The 8105-nt window shown below is 40.0% G+C and overlaps 1 non-coding gene across 1 annotated transcript; it reads left to right on the top strand.

The window, feature by feature from the left end:
* The first annotated feature begins 7785 nt into the window (after positions 1 to 7785).
* LOC116763017 lies at positions 7786 to 7892 on the top strand. Its single transcript, XR_004352432.1, has one exon. It is a non-coding gene; the product is annotated as a U6 spliceosomal RNA (small nuclear RNA).
* The last annotated feature ends 213 nt before the right edge of the window (positions 7893 to 8105 follow it).

The following is an 8105-nucleotide window of genomic DNA, read 5'->3' as shown; positions in this document are numbered from 1 at the left end:
AATTTTGAAAGAAGTTCGGCTGTGGGTAAAATGCTACCAAACAGCACTGCATGCTACAGAGAAATCATTCACGGAAGGAAGAGTTCATGAATGTGGAAAACTTCATTGTTGTCTTATTTTAAGAAATTTCTAGGGCTTCCCTGGTGGCGCAGTGGTTGAGAGTCTGCTTGCCAATGCAGGGGACATGGGTTCGTGCCCCGGTCCGGGAAGATCCCACATGCCGCGGAGCAGCTGGGCCCGTGAGCCATGGCCGCTGAGCCTGTGTGTCCGGAGCCCGTGCTCCACAACACGAGAGCCCAGAACAGTGAATGGCCCGCGTACCGCAAAAAAAAAAAAAAAAAAAAAAGAAATTTCCAGAGCCACCCCACCCTTGAGCAACCACCGCACTGAACAGTCAAGCAGCCATCACATCAAGGCAAGACCCTCCACCAGCAAAAAAATGGTAACTCACTAAAGGCTGAGATGACAGCTAGCATTTCTTAGCAATCATTTTTAATTAAGGTATGTAGAGCTGACCCCTGAACGACAGATTTTCGAGTGCACAGGGGGTCGGCACCCCTAACCCCTCCATTGTTCAAGAGGTTAAAACATAACTTTTATATGCACTAGGAAACCAAAAAATTCGGGACTCGCTTTATTGCAATATTCACTTTATTGTGCTGGTCTGGAATTGAACCCACAATACCTCTATGGTACGCCTGGCAAAGGTTTTGTATAGACATGTATTTTCAGTTTTCTCAGGCATACACCTAGGAGTGAAATTGCTGGGGCATATGATAACTCTCTTGAACCTTTTGAGGAGTTTTACATCCCCACTAATACAGCATGAGGGTTCCAGTTTCTCCACATCCTTGAGAACACTGGTAACATCGCTCTTTTTGGATTCTAGCCATCCTACTGGATGTGAAGTAGTATCTCAGTGTGGTTTCCATTTGCACTTTCCTGATGTCTACTGCTACTGAGCGTCCTTTCATCCTTTCTGTGCTCACTGGCCATTTGCGTATCTTCTCTGAAGAAATGTCTATTTACTCTCTGCCAATTTTTAAAATTGGGTTGTCTTTTTATTATTGGATTTTAAGAATTCATTATATATTCTGGATACAAGTCCCTTATCAAATATACAATTTGTAACTTTTTTCTCCCACTCTGTGGGATGTCCTTTCATTTTTTTTTAACATCTTTATTGGAGTATAATTGCTTTACAATGGTGTGTTAGTTTCTGCTTTACAACAAAGTGAATCAGTTACACATATACATATGTCCCCACATCTCTTCCCTCTTGCATCTCCCTCCCTCCCACCCTCCCTACCCCACCCCTCTAGGTGGTCACAAAGCACCAAGCTGATCTCCCTGTGCTATGCGGCTGCTTCCCACTAGCTATCTATTTTACGTTTGGCAGTGTACATATGTCCATGCCACTCTCTTTGTCCCAGCTTACCCTTCCCCCTCCCCGTATCCTCAAGTCCATTCTCTAGTTGGTCTGTGTCTTTATTCCGGTCTTGCCCCTAGGTTCTTCATGACCTTTTTTTTAATTTTTAGATTCCATATATATGTGTTAGCATACGGTATTTGTTTTTCTCTTTCTGACTTACTTCACTGTGTGACAGACTCTAGGTCCATCCACCTCACTACAAATAACTCAACTTCGTTTCCTTTTATGGCTGCATAATATTCCATTGTATATATGTGCCACATCTTCTTTATCCATTCATCTGTCGATGGACACTTAGGTTGCTTCCATGTCCTGGCTATTGTAAATGGAGCTGCAATGAACATTTTGGTACATGACTCTTCTTCAATTATGGTTTTCTCAGGGTATATGCCCAGTAGTGGGATCGCTTGGTCAAATGGTAGCTCTATTTTTAGTTTTTTAACGAACCTCCATACTGTTCTCCATAGTGGCTGTATCAATTTACACTTCCACCAACAGTGCAAGAGGGTTACCTTTTCTTCACACCCTCTCCAGCATTTATTGTTTCTAGATTTTTTTGATGATGGCCATTCTGACTGGTGTGAGATGATATCTCATTGTAGCTTTGATTTGCATTTCTCTAATGACTAATGATGTTGAGCATTCTTTCATGTGTTTGTTGGCAGTATATCTTCTTTGGAGAAATGTCTATTTAGGTCTTTTGCCCATTTTTGGATTGGGTTGTTCGTTTTTTTGATATTGAGCTGCATGAGCTGCTTGTAAATTTTGGAGATTAATCCTTTGTCAGTTGCTTCATTTGCAAATATTTTCTCCCATTCTGAGGGTTGTCTCTTCGTCTTGTTTATGGTTTCCTTTGTTGTGCAAAAGCTTTGAAGTTTCACTAGGTCCCATTTGTTTGTTTTTATTTCCATTTCTCTAGGAGGTGGGTCAAAAAGGGTCTTGCTGTGATTTATGTCATAGAGTGTTCTGCCTATGTTTTCCTCTAAGAGTTTGATAGTGTCTGGCCTTACATTTAGCTCTTTAATCCATTTTGAGCTTATTTTTGTGTATGGTGTTAGGGAGTGTTCTAATTTCATTCTTTTACATGTAGCTATCCAGTTTTCCCAGCACCACTTATTGAAGAGGCTCTCTTTTCTCCATTGTATATTCTTGCCTCCTTTATCAAAGATAAGGTGACCATATGTGCATGGGTTTACCTCTGGGCTTTCTATCCTGTTCCACTGATCTATATTTCTGTTTTTGTGCCAGTACCATACTGTCTTGATTACTATAGCATTGTAGTATAGTCTGAAGTCAGGGAGCCTGATTCCTCCAGCTCCGTTTTTCTTTCTCAAGATTGCTTTGGTTATCCAGGGTCTTTCGTGTTTCCATACAAATTGGGAGATTTTTTGTTCTAGTTCTGTGAAAAATGCCAGTGGTAGTTTGATAAGGATTGCATTGAATCTGTAGATTGCTTTGGGTAGTAGAGTCATTTTCACAATGCTGATTTTTCCAATCCAAGAACATGGTATATCTCTCCATCTGTTTGTATCATCTTTAATTTCTTGCATCAGTGTCTTATCGTTTTCTGCATACAGGTCTTTTGTCTCCTTAGGTAGGTTTATTCCTAGGTATTTTACTCTTTTTGTTGCAGTGGTAAATGGGAGTGTTTCCTTAATTTCTCTCTGAGATTTTTCATCATTGGTATAGAAGAATGCAAGAGATTTCTGTGCATTAATTTTGTATTCTGCTACTTTACCAGATTCAATTATTAGCTCTAGTAGTGTTCTGGTAGCATCTTTAGGATTCTCTATGTATACTATCATGTCATCAGCAAACAGTGACAGCTCTACATCTTCTTTTCTGATTTGGATTCCTTTTATTTCTTTTTCTTCTGACTGCTGTGGCTAAAACTTCCAAAACTATGTTGAATAATACTGGTGAGAGTGGACAACCTTGTGTTGTTCCTGATGTTAGAGGAAATGGTTTCAGCTTTTCACCACTGAGAATGATGTTTGCTGTGGGTTTGTCATATATGGCCTTTATTAAGTTAAGTTCCCTCTATACCTACTTTCTGGAGGGTTTTTATCATTAATGGGTGTTGAATTTTGTTGAAAGCTTTTTCTGCATCTATTGAGATGATCATATGTTTTTTCTCCTTCGATTTGTTAATATGGTATATCACATTGATTCATTTGCCTATATTGAAGAATCCTTGCATTCCTGAGGTAAACCCCACTTGATCATGGTGTATAATCCTTTTAATGTGCCGTTCAATTCAGTTTGCTAGTATTTTGTTGAGGATTTTTGCATCTATGTTCATCAGTGATATTGGCCTGTAGTTTTCTTTCTTTGTGACATCCTTGTCTGGTTTTGGTATCAGGGTGATGGTGGGCTCGTAGAATGAGGTTGGGACTGTTCCTCCCTCTGCTATATTTTGGAAGAGTTTGAGAAGGATAGGTGTTTGCTCTTCTCTAAATGTTTGATAGTATTCACCTTTGAAGCCATCTCGTCCTGGACTTTTGTTTGTTGCAAGATTTTTAATCACAGTCTCAATTTCAGTGCTTGTGATTGGTCTGTTTATATTTTCTATTTCTTCCTGGTTCAGTCTCACAAGGTTGTGCTTTTCTAAGAATTTGTCCATTTCTTCCAGGTTGTCCATTTTATTGGCATAGAGTTGCTTGTAGTAATCTCTCATGATCCTTTGTATTTCCACAGCATCAGTTGTTACTTCTCCTTTTTCATTTCTAATTCTATTGATATGAGTATTCTCCCTTTTCTTCTTGATGACACTGACTAATGGTATGAATTTTGTTTATCATCTCAAAGAACCACGTTTTTGTTTTATTGATCTTTGCTACTGTTTCCTTCATTTCTTTTTCATTTACTTCTGATCTGACCTTTATGATTTCTTTCCTTCTGCTGACTTTGGAGGTTTTTTGTTCTTCTTTCTCTAATGCCTTAGGTGTAAGGTTAGGTTGTTTATTTGAGCTGTTTCTTGTTTCTTGAGGAAGGACTGCATTGCTATAAACTTCCCTCTTAAAACTCCTTTTGCTGCATCCCATAGGTTTTGGGTCGTCGTGTTTTCATTGTTATTTGTTTCTAGGTATCTTTTGATTTCCTCTTTGATTTATTCAGTGATCTCTTGGTTATTTAGTAGTGTATGGTTTAGCCTCCATGTGTTTGTATTTTTTACAGATTTTTTCCTACAATTGATATCTAGTCTCATAGCATTGTGGTCAGAAAAGATACTTGATACGATTAGAATTTTCTTAAATTTAGCAAGGCTTGATTTGTGACCCAAGATATGATCTATCCTGAAGGATGTTCCATGAGCACTTGAGAAGAAAGTGTATTCTGCTGTTTTTGGATGGAATGTCCTATAAATATCAATTAAGTCCATCTTTTTTAGTGTATCATTTAAAGATTGTGTTTCCTTATTTATTTTCATTTTGGATGATCTATCAGTGAAAGTGGGGTGTTAAAGTCCCCTGCTATGATTGTGTTACTGTCGATTTCCCCCTTTATGGCTGTTAGCATTTGCCTTATGTATTGAGGTGCTCCTATGTTGGGTGCATAAATATTTCCAATTGTTATATCTTCTTCTTGGGTTGATCCCTTGATCATTATGTAGTGTCCTTCTTTGTCTCCTGTAATAGTCTTTAAAGTCTATTTTGTCTGATACGAGACTTGCTACTCCAGCTTTCTTTTGATGGTCCATTGTCCTGAACTCTGCTCTCCCACCTCCGAGGCTCAGGCCTGACACCAGGCCAGAGCACCAAGACACTGTCAGCCACATGGCCAGGTACGTGGGGACTTTCTTGCCTTTTGGGAAGTCTGATCTTCTGCCAGCATTTGGTAGGTGTTCTATAGGAGATGTTCCAGATGTAGAAGTATTTTTGATGTATTTGTGGGGAGAAATGTGATCTCCACGTCTGACTCCTCTGCCATCTTTTTTTTTTTTTTTTTTTGCAGTACGTAGGCCTCTCACTGTTGCGGCCCCTCCTGTTGCGGAGCACAGGCTCCAGACGTGCAGGCCCAGCAGCCATGGCCCACGGGCCCAGCCGCTCCGCAGCATGTGGGATCCTCCCAGACTGGGGCACGAACCCGTGTCCCCTGCATCAGCAGGCAGACTTCCAACCACTGCACCACCAGGGAAGCCCCCCTCTGCCATCTTGAAGGTCCACCCCAAGCAGACTTTTAACAGCGGTGTTTGGGCTGCCATGACTGATGAGAATCCTGATGAGTCACAGCCACAGACTGGTCTGTACCCACTCACCATCTCTTACCCTGTGAATCTTCAATGTATGGGGGCAGAGAAGAGAGAAATCCATGCTGCAGTACATCAGGCTGAGACCTCCCTCCAAGTGCAAGATTCCCTCAGAAGGTGAGGGATGGGCAGGAGAGCTGAGGGAAAGTCTATAGTATAATGCAGAACACATCTGGTCTTTGTCCCTGATTCCTGGCACAGAGCTTCAAAAATTCTTGGAATTTCCTGAGTGACAGAACTCTTTGTTTTGCTAATGAGGTAACTTATGGTGGACCTCCAGAGAGCTTCAGGATGGGAGCTGGTTGCCCAAAAGACAAACCACATGATTAGACAATTGGAACTCTGGGCCAGCATGACCTCAGCGAAGTGAGGGAGGTAGAAATTGAGTTCAGTTATATGGCCAATGATTTAATCCATGCTGAAGGGAAAGTACTGATTCTGCCTTCAAGTAATGTGAAGCCAATGGTGAAATGAATGAAAGGAAGGCTATAACAAAGTCCAAACACTGCTCAATTTCAGATCGAACCAAGTCAGCCCCTGCTCTAGCAGCCTGACAGAACAGTGTTTTTCTTTCTATGTTCTTTAATATAAAATGTTTAGCATGCAACTGAAGATAACAAGTCATATGAAAAAGCAAGAAATGTGATCTATGGTCAACAGAGGAAATGGTCAATAGAAGCAGACCTAAAGATGGCCCAGATGTTGGTAAGATCAAACAAGAATATTGAAATAGCTATGATAAAGATGCTAAAATATGTAATGGAAAAGATGGATAGTATATGTGAATGAATGGGAAATTTAAGGAGAGATATGGAAACAAAAAAGAATCAAATGGATGTGCTAGAGATGAATAATACAAAATTAGAAATGAAGACTTCATTACATGGACTTAACAAGGTATTGGATACAGCCCAAGAAATAATCAGTGAACCTGAATACAGGTTAGTAGAAAGTATACAAATTGAAACAAAAAGGAAAGTATACAAATTGAAATACATAAAAAGACAGAATAGAGAAAAGGGGATCTGAGGGAGAATATAAGAATGTCTAACACATACAATTGGAATCCAGAAGGAGAAGAGACATTAGAATAGAATAGGATAGAACAGAGTAGAAGAAATATGTGAAGAATAAAATGGCCATAAACTTTCCAAACTGATTAAGGCATTAAAGGTTATGGTCACCAATTCCAGTGCATGTGGGGGTTCCCACACACCATCAAGCAATTCCCAGACTCCAACTTGGTGTTCTACAATTCAACTAAATTCTGACACTATATCCAGAGATAGTTTCAGATCCCACATGTTAATGGTTCAGTCCTATGAAGACTGGCCCACCCACCCACTTCAGACATCAACTGCAAGTCAAAGTTGTCACCTGTGCTTACTACTGACTAGCTATAGATTGAAGGTTCTATCAAGAAAGTGAAAAGATAACCCACAGAATATGTTTGCAAGTCATCTCTCTGATAGGGGACTTGTGTCCAGAATTTTTTTTAATTATAGGGACTTCCCTGGTGGCACAGTAGTTAGGAATCTGCCTGCTAATGCAGGGGAGACGGGTTCGATTCCTGGTCCGGGAAGATCCCACATGCCGCAGAGCAACTAAGCCCATGTGCCACAATTACTGAGCCTGCACTCTAGGGCCCATGCTCCGCAACAAGAGAAGCCACGGCAATGAGAAGCCCACACACCACAACGAAGAGTAGCCCCCGATCGCTGCAACTAGAGAAAGTCCACACACAGCAACTAAGACCCAGAGGAGCCAAAAATAAAAAATTTATTAAAAATTTTAAAAGTATTAAAACTCAATAATAAAACAATTTTTTAAATGAGCAAAATATATGAATGGAAATTTCCACAAAGAAGATATCCAAATGGCCAACAAGCACATGAAAAGATGCTTAACATCATTAGCCACCAAATCAAAACCACAATTAGATACAATTTCATACCCACTAGCATGGCTATAGTAAAAAAGACAGATAATAACCGGAATGTGCAGAAATCTGAAACTCACACACTGATAATTAGACTGTAAAACAACCCAGCCACTTTTGAAAATAGTCTGGTAGTTCCTTAAAAGATAAAACACAGACTTAATAGTGCTCGTTCCGGCAGCACATATACTACAACTGCAACGACACAGAGAAAACTAGCATGGCCCCTGCGAAAGGATAACACGTAAATTCGTGAAGCGGTCCATGTATTTTAATATGCGAAATCTAAAAGATAATACAAATTAACTTATTTACTAAACAGAAACAGACTCATAGACACAGAACACAAACTTATGGTTACCAAAGGGGAAGCGGGGGGAAGGGATAAACTAGGAGCTTGGGATTAACAGATACACACTACTATATATAAAAGGGATAAACAACAAAAGACCTACTGTATAGTACAGGGAACTCTATTCACTATT

This window comes from Phocoena sinus, chromosome 11 (genome assembly GCF_008692025.1).
Source record: "Phocoena sinus isolate mPhoSin1 chromosome 11, mPhoSin1.pri, whole genome shotgun sequence".
NCBI classification, from domain to species: Eukaryota; Metazoa; Chordata; class Mammalia; order Artiodactyla; family Phocoenidae; genus Phocoena; species Phocoena sinus.
This window is presented reverse-complemented; position numbering and strand designations above follow the sequence as displayed.